Genomic DNA, 19,019 nt, shown 5'->3' with positions numbered 1-19,019 from the left:
TGGCTTAGGTAGCCAATCAGAATGCTGAAACAGCATGACGTCATTATCTGCATTGTGAGTGGTCAATACCACTTCCAACACGAGGGACACTGCTGGCTGGCTCTGGTGTGAGTGGTGACACTGTGGAGGAGGAAGAGGAAACAGAGGGGAGAAGATGAGGAGGAAGCAGAGATAACTGATACACAATATCGATTACGACAACAAACCTGATCACAGACATGAGGAGGCGTGATGTTATGAAGAACCTCAGCAGCGAAGACTACAAGTCCACGAGGAAGCAACAAGCAAGAGGTGGAGATCTATGACAACATTTTACAGTCCTCAACCTAACCGGGACCAGGAGCCAGAACTCGACACCGCAAGTACAAATCGGTGAGTACAAGACGACAGAGGTAGGACGAGCACAAAGAGATGATGACTGATGCAAGGAGCGAATACAACAAAAACAAAATTATCATGCGAGACTGTAATAAAAATAAACTGCATGACAGGACCTGGAATAACAGGGAGGATCAGAAGCACAAACTAGGAGGATCAGAAGCAAAAACTAGGAGGATCAGAAGCAAAAATAGGAGGATCAGAAGCAAAAACTAGGAGGATCAGAAGCAAAAACTAGGAGGATCAGAAGCAAAAACAAGGAGGATCAGAAGCAAAAACTAGGAGGATCAGAAGCAAAAACTAGGAGGATCAGAAGCAAAAATTGGAGGATCAGAAGCAAAAACTAGGAGGATCAGAAGCAAAAATTGGAGGATCAGAAGCAAAAACTAGGAGGATCAGAAGCAAAAACTAGGAGGATCAGAAGCAAAAACTAGGAGGATCAGAAGCAAAAACTAGGAGGATCAGAAGCAAAAACTAGGAGGATCAGAAGCAAAAACAAGAAGGATCAGAAGCAAAAACTAGGAGGATCAGAAGCAAAAACTATGAGGATCAGAAGAAAAAACTAGGAGGATCAGAAGCAAAAACAAGGAGGATCAGAAGCAAAAACTAGGAGGATCAGAAGCAAAAACTAGGAGGATCAGAAGCAAAAACTAGGAGGATCAGAAGCAAAAATAGGAGGATCAGAAGCAAAAACTAGGAGGATCAGAAGCAAAAACTAGGAGGATTAGAAGCAAAAACAAGGAGGATCAGAAGCAAAAACTAGGAGGATCAGAAGCAAAAACTAGGAGGATCAGAAGCAAAAACTAGGAGGATCAGAAGCAAAAACTAGGAGGATCAGAAGCAAAAACTAGGAGGATCAGAAGCAAAAACTAGGAGGATTAGAAGAAAAAACTAGGAGGATCAGAAGAAAAAACTAGGAGAATCAGAAGAAAAAACTAGGAGGATCAGAAGCAAAAACTAGAAGGATCAGAAGAAAAAACAAGGAGGATTAGAAGCAAAAACTAGGAGGATCAGAAGCAAAAACTAGGAGGATCAGAAGCAAAAACTAGGAGGATCAGAAGCAAAAACTAGGAGGATCAGAAGCAAAAACTAGGAGGATCAGAAGCAAAAACTAGGAGGATCAGAAGAAAAAACTAGGAGGATCAGAAGAAAAAACTAGGAGGATCAGAAGCAAAAACTAGGAGGATCAGAAGCAAAAACTAGAAGGATCAGAAGCAAAAACAAGGAGGATCAGAAGCAAAAACTAGGAGGATCAGAAGCAAAAACTAGGAGGATCAGAAGCAAAAACTAGGAGGATCAGAAGCAAAAACTAGGAGGATCAGAAGCAAAAACTAGGAGGATCAGAAGCAAAAACTAGGAGGATCAGAAGAAAAAACTAGGAGGATCAGAAGAAAAAACTAGGAGGATCAGAAGCAAAAACTAGGAGGATCAGAAGCAAAAACTAGAAGGATCAGAAGAAAAAACAAGGAGGATCAGAAGCAAAAACAAGGAAGATCAGAAGTAAACAGCTGGATCAAACATAATATCACCGTAGAGACTGAGGGAAACAGTGTGACTCCGAGGCTTAGATTTAAAATAAAGGGGGGGGGAGGAGAGTGTTAAGAGAAACTAAGCAGCTGTACAATGTACTAGCCGCCGTGACGGCATCATCTAGCTCTTGAAAAATAACTCAAATGTAATCCTAACCACTGGACACGTAGAATCACAATAATGTTTCTCATTTACTGAAGTTCGGCACATTTTTTCATGGAAATAATTTGCGGGTCCTGGAGCAGCATGTGCCTTTACTGAAGAGATCTCAACATTTCTCGGGATGACTGCACCAAACATCTCCTAAGAAGTGCATATACATCTCAAACTTCAGTGGAATATGCAAAACTAGCTAACACAAGGACCGCTTTTAGGAACTTCAAGAATATATATTGTACCCTTCCAGAGAATGACCTAAAAATTACAAGAAAAAAACAGGTGCGTCAGGAGAAGTCTAAGTGGGTACAGGAAAGCTCAAGAGAGAGAACGTAGAGGGAAGTGGAAAGAGAGTAAGCTTGAGAATGGTAGAATGTGACAAGTGGAATATCGAAGGGTCAGTAATTGGTTCCTTCTTTTGTTTTTTCTTTCTGATTCGTGCATTTGCCCTGCAAATGTGTTCCTGTTTGAAGATATTAGATTAATGAGACGGCGATTCACTGAAGACAGAGGCTCCACAACGGGTATGTTAATAAATTTGTGAACAATAACAATTCTGATAATTGCAATGTAATAAGAATATTGGAGGGGGAAAGACAGAGTGCAGTGTTCGTGGTGCAACATTATAGACAACATATAAGGGAAAAGGATCTGGGGGTAAGCATCACACCGCACATATCACTAAAATCACATATAAACAATAACTTAAGCAACACATTTAAACTTAGCAACTCTTAAGAATTGCTCTTAGGAATCTTCCAGAGTTATGTACACATAGTATGTTAGAGCACCAGCATAGAGCCCACGCATGATAAAACCCATAAAGAAGGTAACCAACGAAGAGAGAGACTACAGCGGTTCACACTAAGAACTCTAGAAGAGAACCAGAGACACGAGGTAATTATGTACGAAATACTAGCTGCTACTGGAAGACGTTGGAAGTATGAGAAGGATCCCAAGGAATAATGGCAGCTCAAGACTGGTATGAGCAGCCTGGACGCCATGAAGGACAGTCACTCAGGGAAATGAACTGGGTGAGGAAGTGGTCATTCACAGTGTCAAGAGTGTGGAAAAAAAGAATCGGCAATGTCGACCGGCACCTGGAGTTATGATCTGACCTCTTTAAGCACAAGACAGTACTTACCTCTCTCCCACCACCGTCAAATCATTGTTGAGTTGACTTAACTGCTCCCTGGAGTAGCCATCCTTACCTGAAAAAAAATTATTTCCTATATAAACAAATTCAAGTCATGATATAACTATATTAAAGTGATGGTTACAGTTAATCGGAAATGTTCAAGTCTCATCGACTGCAAGTGGGAGATTAAATGATCAGGCACCAGACAAGCCTGGCCAGGGGCCGGGCTGCGAAAGTAGGAAAATTCTAAAGACTTTTCAAAGGTATATCAAAGGTATACAATTTTCAATAGGTAGTCTTTGAAGAGCTCATGTACCCTGTACTACCATATCCAGACTAGTTGTACACCACAACTACCACCCTCACACTGGTTGTACACCACAACTACCTTCCTCACACTGGTTGTACACCACAACTATCACCCCCACACTGGTTGTACACCACAACTACCACCCCCACACTGGTTGTACACCACAACTACCACCCCCACACTGATTGTACAACACAACTACCACCCCCACACTGATTGTACAACACAACTACCACCCCCACACTGATTGTACAACACAACTACCATCCCCACACTGATTGTACAACACAACTACCACCCCACACTGGTTGTACACCACAACTACCACCCCCACACTGGTTGTACAACACAACTACCACCCCCACGATGGTTGTACAACACAACTACCACCCCCACACTGGTTGTACACCACAACTACCACCCCCACACTGGTTGTACACCACAACTACCACCCCCACACTGGTTGTACAACACAACTACCACCCCCACAGTGGTTGTTCACCACAACTACCTCCCCCACACCGGTTGTACACCACAAGTACCACCCTCACACTGTTTGTACACCACAACTACCACCCCTCACACTGGTTGTACACCACAACTACCACCCTCACACTGTTTGTACACCACAACTACCACCCCTCACACTGGTTGTACACCACAACTACCACCCCTCACACTGGTTGTACACCACAACTACCACCCCTCACACAGGTTGTACACCACAACTACCACCCCTCACACTGTACACCACAACTACCACCCCTCACACTGGTTGTACAACACAACTACCACCCCCACACTGGTTGTACACCACAACTACCACCCCTCACACTGTACACCACAACTACCACCCCTCACACTGGTTGTACAACACAACTACCACCCCCACACTGGTTGTACACCACAACTACCACCCCTCACACTGTACACCACAACTACCACCCCTCACACTGGTTGTACAACACAACTACCACCCCCACACTGGTTGTACACCACAACTACCACCCCTCACACTGTACACCACAACTACCACCCCTCACACTGGTTGTACAACACAACTACCACCCCCACACTGGTTGTACACCACAACTACCACCCCTCACACTGTACACCACAACTACCACCCCTCACACTGGTTGTACAACACAACTACCTCCCTTCTCCAGTTCAACTTGGCAGTGCCCCACAATAACCAGCACCTACCCCATGCCCCCTCCCCAAGCATTCTCTTTACTTCTGGCACCGCAATAGGTGGCTATACACTGTGCCTGACACACAAGTGACACACACACTAGTGCCACTCACACACACTAGTGTCATACTCCAATATAAGCCTGACATACACATTGTACAGAGTCCTGAACGATGCCTTATTGAGATGTCGGAATGCTATTCTCAGGTTTACTAGGCGCCCATATGCTGCAGCAGGTATTTGGTTGATGTGCGCCTCTGGAGATGTGCCCGGTGTTATACTCACCCCAAGATCTTTGTGCTTGATTGAGGTTTGTAGTCTCTGGCCCCCTAGACTGTACTCCGTCTGCGGTCTTCTTTTCTCCAATCTTCATGACTTTGCACTTGGTGGGGTTGAACTCCAGGAGCCAGTTGTTGGGACAGGCCTGCAGCCTGTCCAGATCCCTTTGTGTGTGTGTGTGGGGGGGGGATAACACATGGAGTCTTGATGTGCTAGTCAGGAAAATAACTGGACACACTCAGAACATTAATTAACATTTCTCATCCCAGTATGTTACGGCGGAGTATATTCTCTCTTCATCGCTCCAGAGAGTACATACCTTTGAAGAGTCTCTTGAGTTTAATTACTCTCGGAGCCCGGCCATGGGCCAGGCTCGTCCGGTGCTTGCCTGATCAACCAGGCTGTTGCTGCTGGAGGCCCGCTGCCCCACATATCCATCACAACCTGGTTGATCTTACAATTGGTGAAGATACTTGTCCAGTTTCCTCTTGAAGGCTTATACATTTGTTCCAGCTGTGTTTCTGATATCTTCTGGTAAGATGTTGAATAGTCTATTTAGGACTCTGAGGCGGTACCAGAAATTTAAATGTTTTTTTTTTTCGTTTTATGCGGATTGTAAATGATCTCTGTCCCTGTTCCAACTCTGATATCTCTCCTGCCCTGATAGAAGCTGTCAACAATGAATACTTCAAGCGAGAAAGCTTAAAATTTTGTTCAGAGTAACTGTCTGCAGTAATGTGTCACCGCTGGCTCTGTTTTCTGTTCTGAAAGTCCTCAGTATCCACCTATTCATTTTCCTGGCTTTCGCAATGTTTACCCTATTGTGTTCTTTGAAAGAAAAAACAGCTGACATTATTACACCCAGATCTTTCACAAGTTCCTTTCGTTGTACTTGGTGACCTTGCGTTTTGTATATAGCCTCTATATTGACTTCTTCGTTCCACCACCACACTTACCATTGTTATACAAGTGAGACAGAAGGGTGCAAGATCCCTCCTCTCCTCCTGAGAGCCACTTACTAACACTTAAACTCCGCTTAATAATACAAGCTACACTCTATATTCACAATGCACTTTACTGGAAGGGTTACTCACTCTTTATTCATGGTGGCTACTATTAGGAACGAGGGTACAAACTATAACAGTCTCGAACACAGTAAATTCAGACCTCAACCTAACTGAGGTTCAGACCTGCATACACACTGCTCTTGTCATATTACGGGTGAGAAAGGTCGATCTTTCTCACCCTCACTACGATAAGTAATGAGTAGAAACAGTAAAGACACCATCTCACTACAAGCTCTTGGGGGCATTATTCCCTCCCACTTACCTAGGTACACACAAATCAGACTTAAACAGAACAACAAATTAAAGATGGAGATATTGGGTATATTATTTCACACTTACAATTTATTAATACTTATTACAACAATATACTTGGTCAGGGAAGAAGGGATCTGATACTAAGATAACCGGGGAAGATACAAGACAATTGAGACAGGGGAATATTATTATTATTATTATTATTATTATTATTATTATTATTATCATCATCATCATCGTCATCATCATCGTGGGGGGATGGAGGTTATTCAGGCTTAATTCAGGGAACTGGAGCACAGATCCAATTCCCTAGATCAAGAGCCCCTCACCAGCGTCAAGGAACCTCCCTTGAGGGGAGACAGGGGAATAAAATTAGCTGACAAAACAGAATATTCACTTACAATATAGTCACTGCTGGAATACCAGCCAGACTACTACCACCAGGTCCCAAGACTTCACACGGTGCCTCAACACGGTTATCTCAGCTATCTCCCCGACAGAGTCTGGCCACTGAATCCTCACACAGATCTCCACCTCTGTGCTCAACAAAGGCTCCTCACCAAGTCTTTTCCTTAGCTACATTCCCTGAACTTATAAAGGTCTTCATGAATTTTTCTTCGTGAATTTTTCCATGGGAGTTGATGTCTCCCATGGAAAAATTCACCACGTGAACTTCCCTGACAGGACTCGGGTTTGAAGATTAGTATCCAAGACTTGTATCTTTGCAAACAGAAAAGGGAGACCCCATTCTCAAGATATCACAGTCTTGAGCCATGGGGGCCAGATTTAAGACATAGGCTTTAGGGGCTGCAGCTCAGGGTCCTCCGCCTGCAGGAGGGCCTCCAGACATTAAGTGAAAAATGTTGACAGTTACTGCTGTAAGTTTAGAATTATAGTATGTTATTACATCTTGTATATGATGAACTGTTAACTGTTGTGATTATCTTTTTTTTTTCTTTTAAAAATATCCCTAGGGCCTGACAGCACCTGTAGAATGCTGCATGTACAGGCAAAACGTCATGTCAGTAAAGATGCCTAGTTATTGCATGTGTATCTTATTCATCAACCTGTAGGTAAGGCATGCCATTAAAGCCAAAGTAATCTACGGGTAACCATACAATTTTCTGTGGCTCACTGGAGGACCTGGTTTATATCAGGTTGGAGATGTGCTGTGTCCTCGGCGAGAGCCGCCCACATACAAATTCTAGCATCGTCTGAAAAGATGTAATTTATGTTTGTCAATGTGAGAATGACAGTGAGGAGGACTGTCTCCTAAGGAATAAAATTTTTCTCTGTGGTAGCTCTAACTTCGTTAACTGTTACTCTCTGAGTGAAGTTCGTTAACTGTTACTCTCTGAGTGAAGTTCGTTAAGGACCTGAAGGGTCATCTTACTACGTTTCCAGTTAATAATACTGGACGTTTTTCTGTGTGCTGCTTCACCATGATGACACTTATCAAGGGCCGTCGCTAAGTCGCTGTGTATTTCATAAGCATTTTACTTGTGTCCTAGTTGTCCAGCGCTTGCGTGAGGCACAACGTCCTCCTTCCAAACTATTTTTTTTTGTCTCTTGTGCAATTAATATGATTATTGTTACCAGTACCTAACTACTACTACTACTACTACTACTACTGCAACCACTACCACTACTACTACTACTAGATGCCCTAGGAAAGTGCTAAAGCTGTAGGAGTCATACAAGGGCAGGTAAGGGGAAGATAAAAGCTTCTCATATACCTGGCAGATTTCGAGAGTTTTCCTACTCACGCAGCCCAACCTGCGGCCAGGCTTGTCTGGTGCTTGCCTGGTAAACCAGGCTGTTACTGTATGACCCAAAGACGTGGAGGATAGTCGCGAGAGCTATTCAACAGCATGTAGGCAGCGCCACCTTCAAGTGCAGCTGTTGGGGGTGTGTGTATTTAGACATCCTAGTACTTTTTCAAAGAATTTTTTTAATAATCGCTGTGACGTCAGCTATTTTGTACACTAGTTTTTGCAATAAGCTTTACGAAACTTTTATGACAGGTTATACACGTTAACGTTGTAAACAAGACAGAGGCACAGGAATGCTACAGTCATATTACCTAATCTGTATTTGCATTTCGCTTATCTCTATGGCTCTCTTAAGTTGTCTCTTCGCCTGCATGTCTGTCAGTCTTTGTGTTGGCCTGTCTTTCTGTCTGTCTGTCTGGCTCTCAGATGTGGATATAAACAGCTTCGGCTAATTGGTTGGTTACACACGTGTCACATCCGTGACCGTGACAGCATTTCAGGTCTATATACTACGCAAGGATAATTATGGCTGCATGTCAGTTGTGCACGACCAGTCAGGGATACATGAATACTTAAAAATAGCTATCAGGGTAAACTTTTAGTGTATATACACTGAGGGAGACGCCTGAGAGATACTTCTCAGCATATACACAGAGATACATACCTCTGGTTTACATATATATATCCTTGCTCTCCCTGTCCCAGTGACATGTGTGAATAATTGTTTAGGGTGACTCAAGTTGGCGGATGGAGCATTAGTAGGTTTAGAGCTTATCGACTACACCAAAGTTTACCTGGAGTTTACCTGGAGAGAGTTCCGGGGGTCAACGCCCCCACGGCCCGGTCTGTGACCAAGCCTCCTAAGTTGTAACAGATACATCACTAGTCAACGATATTTCAATATTCACCTTCGATATGTCTTTGATGAGTTCCAAGAGTTTTTCTACTCCCAGAGCTCGGCCTTGGGTCAGGCTCGTCTAGTGGTTGCCTTGCCAACCAGGCTGTTGCTGCTGGTGTCCCGCTGATCCACATATTCATCAAACAGGGATTAAAGTAAATCGTAAATACACATTACACAACTTCTGCAGCCAGTGTACATGAAGAAAGACAGGCTCTTCATGAGTGAGGGCAACGCAAGCGCTGGCCCTCACTGGATGATCTTCAACTGGATGATCGTCACGCCAGTACTCAGTAAGTGAAGAGAATTTTTCAAAATAATTTACCCAAATGTTGAGTACGATTTTGATGTGTAGTGGACTCAGTGACCCCCCCCCCCCCCCACACACACACAGGAGATTAGTGCATAAGCTGAAGGATCAGGCACGTATAACAAGGAATGCACTACAATGGATGAAGGAATACCTGTCGGGAAGACATCAGCGAGTCATGGTACGTGGCGAGGTGTCAGAGTAGGCGCCTGTGACGAGCGGGGTTCCACAGGGGCCAGGCCTAGGACCGGTGCTGTTTCTGGTATATGTGAACGACATGACGGAAGGAATAGACTCAGAAGTGTCCCTGTTTGCAAATGATGTGAAGTTGATGAGAAAAATTCAGTCGGACGAGAACCAGACGGAACTTCAAAGGGATCTGGACAAGCTGTAGGCCTGGCCCAGAAACTGGCTCTTGGAGTTCAACCCTACCAAGTGTAAAGTCATGAAAATTGGGGAAAGGCTAAGAAGACCACAGACGGAGGACAGTTTAGGGAGGCCAGAGATTACAAAGCTCACTCAAAGAAAAGGATTTTGGGGTGAGTTTAACACACGGTACATCTCCTGAGACGCATATCAACCAAATAACTGCTGCAGCATATGGGCGCCTAGTAAACCTAAGAATAGTTGGACCCTGTACACCGTGTATATCAGGCCTATATTGGAGTATGCAGCACTAGTTTGGAACCCACACCTAGCCAAGCTAAGGGTCTGTCCTACGAGGAGAGGTTAAGGGAAATCGACCTGACGACACTGGAGGACAGGAAAGACAGGGTGGATATAATAACGACACATAAAATACTGAGAGGTATAGACAAGGTAGATAGAGATAGGATCTTCCAGAGATGGGACACAGCAACAAGGGGTTACCATTGAAAGTTGAAGACTCAGATAAATCACAGGGATGTTAGGAAGTATTTCTTCAGTCAAAGAGTTGTTAGGAAGTGGAACAGTCTGGGAAGTGATGTAGTGGAGGCAGGATCCATACATAGCTTTAAGAGGTATGATAAAGCTCATGGAGCAGGAAGTGTGACCTACTAGAGACCAGCGAAGAGGCGGGGCTAGGAGCTGTGACTCGGCCCCTGCAACCACAACTAGGTGAGCACACACACACACACACACACACAGTCAGTGTATCCTTCAACTTCAGAAAAAATCAAGTGTTGCAATGTTAAATTTTTCTTAATATAATTCTGTGAGAGTTTTGTTGTTAACCTTGATCCCCACCTCTCTCTCTTTTATTCTCTTATTCTCTCTCTCTCATTATCTCTCTTTCTCATTATCTCTCTCTCTCTCTCTTTCTCATTATCACTTTCTCATTATCTCTCTTTCTCATTATCTCTCTTTTTTTTTACACAGGGTATGACAAGGTTAAGGATCCCTAGCTTTATTGACAAGCTATTTACAGGTTAAGGATTCCTAACTTTATTGGCAAGCTAAGAGCTGTTACCTACATCAGCTCATTATCTCTCTCTCTCTCTCTCTCTCTCTCTCTCTCTCTCTCATTCTCTCATTCTCTCTCTCTCATTCTCTCTCTCTCTCATTCTCTCCTGCCTAACACCAGTTTGTCCACACCAGTCCGTCCACACCAGTCTGCCCACACCAGTCTGCCCACACCAGTCTTACTCCTCCAGTGGACTGGTAACGCCTTAGGCTGGCTAGTTTAAACTGACATTTTCCGCTACCCACAAACCACTGCTCTCCCTGGCCTACTCTTCTCAAGAAACACACACACACACACACACACACACACACACACACACACACACACACACACACGGAAGATGTAAAGAGAGTGAAGGATCTCGAGAATAAAGTAAGTCTGATTATCTATCAATAGACCAGAGACAGATATAAACAGAAGTAGAGAGAGTAAATGATACAAGCAACCAACACATACTTTGCAGGTCAGGAAGGAGCAGAAATTAGAAATGGCGTTTGATCCTGGTGAAGTAAAGGTGGAGATGGGAATTTTATAAGAGGAGGAGGAAGGAGGGACATGAGGCACAGAGCACTCATGGTGTTGAGGGTAAATGAAGTAAGACAGTCTGAGAGGAAAATAAGACAAAAGGAGAAATATAGAATTGATTACCTGATGAAAGAAACGATAGTTGCAAGTGAGAGTAGATTCTGTGTTCTTCTCCCGGGCTGGAAGACATACAGAGGGAGAGACGAGGCCACTGTGATCTCTCTTATGAAGGTCTTAGCAAAGAGAAAAACTCAAACATACAAATTCTACACAGTCTATGTCAAAGAAGACAGAAGAGAAGCAGAAAAAAAATGCAAAAAGGAAGACATGAGAAAGGAATAAGAAGTAGCAGAGGAATGGAACAGGAAACAGAGCACCACTCTTGGAAGGGAAATAAACAAAGCAAAAGAATCCTGGAAAAGCCCAAGACTCCACAGAAAATTCTTGTACATCATCTTCAAAAGTGAATCAAGAAAGCAGTAAGCCCTGAGAGTGGTATGAGAAGAGGCAGATTATGATAGACAAATGTTGACAGTCACCAACCTGGAGTATACCTGGAGGCTGTTCCGAGAGTCAACGCCCCCGCGGCCCGGTCCATGACCAGGCCTCGCGGTGGATCAGGGCCTGATTAACCAGGTTGTTACTGCTGGCCGCACGCAATCCAACATACGAACCACAGCCCGACTGGTCAGGAATTGACTTTAGGTGTCTGTCCAGCGCCCTCAAAAAAACTTACGCTTATTCTTGCAAATTTACTGTTATAAAATGCCTGCTATAAACTTACCATTATAAACTTTGTGTTGGGACTAGTCCCAAATCTGCACGCAAGTCTGAAACGGCAAGTATACAACAAAGTCTGCAAAGGTAAGTTTGCAACAGTAAGTCTGCAACGGTATACATGTAACAGTAAGTTTACAAAAGAGATATAAATTTAGGAGAGGTCGTCCACCCACGGTGCAAAGAATTGACGAAAGTTGCAAGAGAAATTGAGAGGAAAGTTGCAAGGCAACGTGAAGTATTGAGCAAGTGTCACCTATTACTCAACAATGGTTGAAAACCTCTCTCTCTCTCTCTCTTTCTCTCTCTCTCTCTCTCTCTCTCTCTCTCTCTCTCTCTCTCTCTCTCTCTCTCTCTCTCTCTCTCTCTCTGCTGTGACTGAGGGTTATAAGGTGGAGAGATGCAGATCATGTACCCAGTCACCTCGTCTTTATGACGCTGCTGAGAGAGACCATGTTCTCAATACATCATCCACAAATCACAAGCTCAGCGTTGTTATGAAGCACCACAGGTGACTAGCCTCACACACATGACTGCCCTATCAACAGGTCTAGCCCACCTGATCAGCCAGGCTGTGATGGCTATGTGGGTCTGCAGGCCGCTAGCAGAGCCTGGCTGACCAGTCTGGTCCAAGAGTAGGCATGCTGGTTGCCGGCCAGATCGACCAGACAGCTAGAGATAGGTCAGTAATTCCCTTTATGTGTGAAGAGTCCTGGTCACCTTGCTTACTGAGTTACCTCTTAGTGTGACCTGCACACCTGTGACCTGCTTCGAGTCTTCACACACCTGTAACCAGGCCTGGGACCAGGCTTTTCAAATGTATTCCAACAGCCTTCGCTGTTTCCAGACGGACACCCATCCAAGTACTAACCAAAATCAACGGTATTAAACTTCGTTGGCTGGACAAGCGGCGTGATTAATGTGGTATGATTGCTGGTCATATACTCATTGAGGATATTTAGTATCGTCGGCCAAGCCTTTTCCACAGATTTGGAATTAATCCCTCCGGAATTTTCCAGGTGTAAATTATGTATTTTTCTCGCCAGTATTCCAAGAGGTACATTCAAATGATTTCAGGAAGTTCATATAATTTAGGAACTAAACTGAATTTACATGGGCAGTGAAGGCTATCTTCACAGTCTCAACATCTGTAATTTCCCCAGTAACAGAAGGAGAAGTTAGTGTACAACAATATTCCAGCCAAGATAAAACAAATAACTTGACCAGAATTATTGGTGGTTTGGCATTTCTTGCTCTGATGATTCTTGTTTTTCAGCAAATATTTTTTCACGCGGTTGTAATAATATCGTTGCGATCCTTGAATGAAAGATCTAACATTTTCAATTTTAAGTCCCTCACATTAATTAATGCTGTCACCATCCGTATGGTATCGGGGACCAGCACCTTGTTAGTTACACAGACAACTTCAAAATGGGCAAGCTTAGACCCATTATCTATAATAGTATACAACACGGGAAAGGAAATGAGCACAACGAGCCCAATTTTTTTACGAGACCGTAAAATCTACCAACATAACTCACTTGATTTCAAAGAAACCGCGATAACACGCTTATACACTCTGCTCCAGGCCAAGGTTCATGGAACTCCATATTTATCAAAAATTACAAAAAGCTATCTTACTTTAAATATTTCTCAGTAGCGGAAGTGAAAGCGAAGGGACGGACCTTTGTCAGTAGTTTTTACCTTCAAGGATCACAAGTGTTAATATCACAACTGCAGCAAATGAAGAACTGGGGAATATACAGAGAACTTTCTCCATATCAATTCACCTTATTTAGAGACTTGATAAAGTCTCTGGTATGCCTAGTTACAAATCTTCACATTAAAAGTGCTCTAAATGAGTGTCGGGGCGTAGCACACAGTGCAAGACATCCCAACAAGTACACCAAGCAATAACTCGACAAGTAAAGATTGTGCAAGAACTTTCAACAACTCCCTTGAAATTAACAAAATCAGAGCCGTAAATCATATACAGCACCGTATCATCCTTCGCAGACGACGATTCTAGAATCGGTATGAGTGGCATCCATTGAGGACACAGTAAACCCTCATTGAGGACACAGTAAACCCTCATTGAGGACACAGTAAGCCCTCAAGTGGGTCTTAAAAATATAATGTTCAATGAAGACAGGTTTCAGTTACTCCGTTACTTGAAGGACGTTTCCGGGAGTCAACAGCCCTGCGGCCCGGTCCCAGACTACGCCTCTTGAAGAACCGAGGCCTGATAAACACGGCTGTTACTACTGGCCGCAAGCACTCCAACGTACGACCCATGGCCCGGCTGGCCAGCCACCGATTTGAGGAACATGTCCAGCACCCTCTTGAAGACCGCCAAATGTTTGTTGGTAATTCACCTTATGCATGGAGGGAAAGCGTTGAAGAGCTGAGGACCTCTGACACTCACGAAGCTCTCTTTTAGTGTACTGGTCGCTCTCTTGCTTTTTAGTGAAGGTATTTTGCACCATCTGCTAAAATCAGCCGGGCTGTGGTTCGCACGTCGGTTTACGTGCGGCCAGCAGTAACAGCCTGGTTGATAAGACCCTGATCCACCACGAGGCCTGGTCTCATACCGGGCCGCGGGGGCGCTGACCCCCTAAACCCTCTCCAGGTAAACTCCAGGTAGTCGTACGTAGTGATTTCAGTGTTCAGATGAGTCCTTTCAGATTTTCCAGGTGTGAAATATAATGTATCTTTCTCGTCTACGATCCAAGGAATACAGGTGATGGGACTTCAGACATTCCCAGTAGTTCAGATGCTTGACTGAGTGCATTCAAGCAGTGAAAATTCTTTATAAGGTTTCCAGTTCAACAATCTCGCCCGCCTTGAGGGTGGCCGTCAGCGTACATCAGTATTTCAGATACACAAATAACCCGCACATAAAAGAGAGAAGCTTACGACGACGTTTCGGTCCGACTTGGACCATTTACAAAGTCAAAGTAAATGGTCCAAGTCGGACCGAAACGTCGTCGTAAGCTTCTCTCTTTTATGTGCGGGTTATTTGTGTATCGTTCCAGTCACGGTATTGTGCCTTTTTTTGTTATTTATTAGTATTTCAGACTGGAGAGAACAAGTGTCTTTAAGAGTATCATCAGTGGCTCACTATCTCTAATTTCTAGTTATCCACCCGATAATTTTCTTTGTAGTAACATTGGCAACATTATTGTAATCCTTGAATGTGAGATCTTTGGATATCATTACTCCTAAGCCTTGCACGTGGACCTTTTGCTCTATTATTCAATTTGTGTTTGTCCTATACTCCATTACAGTCTTTATATCCTTCATTCTTCCGCAGCAGAACAATTGAAACTTGTCCTCGTTAAACATCAAACTATTGTCTGAGGCCCACAGGAAGAGATGATTTATATTCGCCTGATGATTCGCTGTGTCTTCGACGGACGACACTTATAAATATTCCAGAGTCATCAGCAAAGGATGTTTATGTCCTTGTCAATGTCGGATATAATGAGAAGCAGAACTGGGGTGAGAACTGTGCCTTGAGAAACATACCCTTTCACTGTGGCAGCCTCTGGCTTCACTCTCTTTAGTGCTACTTTCTGGCTTCTATTTATTAAGAACTTAAATATCCATCATCCCACAGTTCTTGCTTCTTGGGAAGTGTTTTAAAAAAGAAACAGATTTTCATAATTTGTAGAGTTAGTGTTATTAGTCTATAATTTTTGGCGATGCTTTACTGCCACTTTTGTGGAGTGAGACAATAAAAGTTGATTTTAATGACTGTGGGATTACAACTGCGTCCAGGCTCCTCCTCCCCCCCCCCCAAAATTAAAAACCCGAGATAAAGGTTTCTTGTAATTTTAGATGAACACGGAGTTTCACAAGTCTGAGCCTGGGGCAGAATGCATGGCAGGCTGTCACTGACGCCTTCAGAGTCATTTGGAAATAAGACATCAAAAAAATTGAGCTGTCGGCTGTTTTTTTTAGTCTTATTTGGAGTCATCGATCTGTAGACTGATAGGTGGTTCACTGAACACAGAGTCGGATCAGTGTTTCACTCATTTCCTTATTGTCATCAGTGTATGGATCCGTCTCTAAGTAAAGTACCTCTGCTGGATGTGGTTTTTAAAGGCCTGAGTTTGCATAAAAGAATAAATATTTGGGATTTCTTCTAATTTCTTATGTGGCTCTTTGCTCCCTCTGTCTCTCTTGGACTGTTTATGATTCAGTTAACTTTTCTTCGATGTTCTCCATTTCCCTAACTAGTTTTCTTTCGTGTTTCAAATTCTGCCACCTTTGAGAAGCGCTTTTATCCATTGCCTTCGCTTGTACAGCAAATACATGGACCCTTGTCTTCACGAGGCACTTCCTGATAAGAGTGTTGCTAACACCAACAGACTGACTGATCAGGCCTTAAAGAAGGCCTACTCCGGGTGCAGGCAGCAGAGACCAAAACCCCTCAAGGACCAACAACTGACTAACAGGTAAACACCCGCCTTAAACACCCACCCACAACACCCACCTACAACATCCGCCCACATCCACGCACAACACCCACCTACAACAAACAACCACAACATATTTTCGAACTGAGGTACATTCGTCTATCTCACTAACAGCTACTACCACTACCACTACCAGTGGAAATTGTAAATAACTCCTAATCACATTTTCAGTACACTAAAATATTTATGGTTATCCTGGGTAAGTTACATATATGTTACTATGTAAGATAATTGTACCCATGTGTACCTGTAACTAATTAAATTTACCTAGCTTCTCTAGTAACTGTAGCTAGCTGTAACTAGCAAAATGTTGGGGTAAGTCCCTGTAGCTACTGTATGACTGTACTCTCTTGACTAACGGCCACAAGATGGGTATTAGGTACATAATAATGGCGTCAATTTAACTAACACTAGTTAATAACCTGCCCGGTCTTCCTCAGGCATTGTTAACATCCCCTCCCCACAAAAAATAATCATGCCTACCTCAGCATACCTGCCATCCTAGGCACCCGCTATCAAGCAAATCTTAAAACTCACAGGCCAGTGCGTTAACCACTGGGCCAGCTGGCTCTGATATGATTCATCCAACTAGGTGTATTTCTATACACCATAGGGAGGTTAGTATGGCCACTAGTGTGACCATAAATGCAGGTTTTTCCTGACTAATCCCACACAAGCCTGGCTGTGGCGTGCGCTAGCTTAAGGCCCTTCAAAGTCCCATTTTTGTCCCGCTATAAGATAATACATTTCCGTGTAGATGACTCCACTCTGACAACAGTACATCTTACCACTCTGAGGCTCGGGTAATACCCGTAGCGCTTCGCAAGCTCCACAAATTCAGCAACACGACCAGACCAGGTGAAGGACGTCAATATTTGCTCCGTGTTTGAGCTGGACCCTCATCCTCCCCCTCCATCATCCATTCTCCATCTTCCATTACATTCTCATTCTTTTAAACAGGGATTTACAAGGTTAGGTTTAGGGTTGTAAATAAAGTTAACACTTTATTTACAACCTAAGAGCTATTACCTATACATAAGCTCATTCTCTCTCTCTCTCTCTCTCTCTCTCTTTCTCTCTCTCTGTTGTTCCCTCCTCTCTCTCTCTCTATTGCGTCTTCTGTTCCTCCAAGTTTCTACTTTTTATTCAGACATAGTAGGGGCGGAGAGCAGATACATCAGTCAGGCACGTCACGAAGGGCCCACCAAATTATAAGATGATTTTAAGGTTGAGACAGACTCGACTGTTGCTCCAAATCACATTTGACAAGACCCCCAATGCCATCTCAGATGTAAGATGTCATGTGTGTGTATATATATATATATATATATATATATATATATATATATATATATATATATATATATATATATATATATATATATATATATATATATTCTTGGTAATATAAACAGAGTATTGAAAGTGTAGCAATATGAACATCGAACACGGAACATCAACAGTGTGGTATTTCAGAGGAATGAAAAAAGAGAGTAAGATAGAAATGGAATGAAAAAAAAATAAAAAAGAGGGGGGATAGCAAGATCTTATTATTTTTAGTTAAAAATTACTTTACTGAATCTGAAGAAACTAGGTGCTGGGATGAGGACATCTTGGGGTCAATAATGTGCTACAAGATGTGCAGTATCATGTGTTATATCTCAGATATAAGGATGTAACGATCAGGCAGTTTATGGTAAATTAGAAAAATCAGAGAATTCATGGGACAAAAACAAAAACCATCACACATACCCTGGGGAAAACCCGTCATGTGCACCCTAAACCCTAAACCCTCACTTCTTCACTCGACTTGGAAAAGCTAAATACAGAAGCAAACAAGGTCTGTGTAAAATATACATTGAGGAGAAAGCTAATGAAAGATCAAATACAGAGACCTTAGATTAAGTCACAGAGGGGAAAAAAAGGGTCCAAACTGATCAAAAATTTGAAAGATAAAAGATTAACGAGTTACAACAGAAACTTAGGTTATTGTATCAGACTGACACCGGTAGGTTTAGCGCTTCCTTTTGATTATAATAATGTCGTATCAGACAGAAGCACAAGGGAAATAAAAGTTGCCCAGGATAATGCTAGAAGCCCCAAATATTAATAAACGTATGCAGAATCTGAGTTAAGAATATACAAATAACCAGCACATAGGAGAGAGAAGCTTACGACGATGTTTCGGTCCAACTTGGATCATTTACAAAGTGCGGGTTATTTGTGTATTGTTCCAGTCACGGTATTGTAGCTTTTTTGTTCTCTAAGGACGTAGGATGGAGAATCCGGTATTATTTTTGGTTACCCCCCCCCCCCCCTCAGAGGTCACACTGATCACATAATTCACATGACAACAAATCCTGAAGAAATCGAAAAAGAAACAGAAAATATGCCCACTCATGCAGCAACAGGACCAGATTTATGGAATTCCTTACGTATAAAGAAGTGTAAAATACGACTACCATGAGCACTCTGTATTCTATGGAGGAAGAGTTTGGATGTAG

General features: G+C 43.1%; 1 protein-coding gene across 5 annotated transcripts in view; it reads right to left on the bottom strand.

Annotated features, from left to right (window-relative positions):
• The window catches only part of LOC128699114 (sodium- and chloride-dependent transporter XTRP3A), a 250,735-nt gene that overhangs the window by 108,571 nt on the left and 123,145 nt on the right, over positions 1-19,019 (bottom strand). The window contains exon 1 of one of the 5 annotated variants that reach the window (XM_070096566.1): positions 3,209-3,227. The exons of the other annotated variants lie outside the window; for them this stretch is intronic. The gene's annotated coding sequence lies outside the window, so the exon portion shown is untranslated. Of the gene's footprint in view, positions 1-3,208; positions 3,228-19,019 lie in introns of those variants that run through there. 5 annotated transcript variants of the gene reach the window in all.

The sequence above is a fragment of the Cherax quadricarinatus genome, chromosome 54 (assembly GCF_038502225.1).
Source record: "Cherax quadricarinatus isolate ZL_2023a chromosome 54, ASM3850222v1, whole genome shotgun sequence".
Classification (NCBI taxonomy): Eukaryota; Metazoa; Arthropoda; class Malacostraca; order Decapoda; family Parastacidae; genus Cherax; species Cherax quadricarinatus.
The sequence above is the reverse complement of the archived record's forward strand: the minus strand, read 5'-3'. Positions and strand labels throughout refer to the sequence as shown.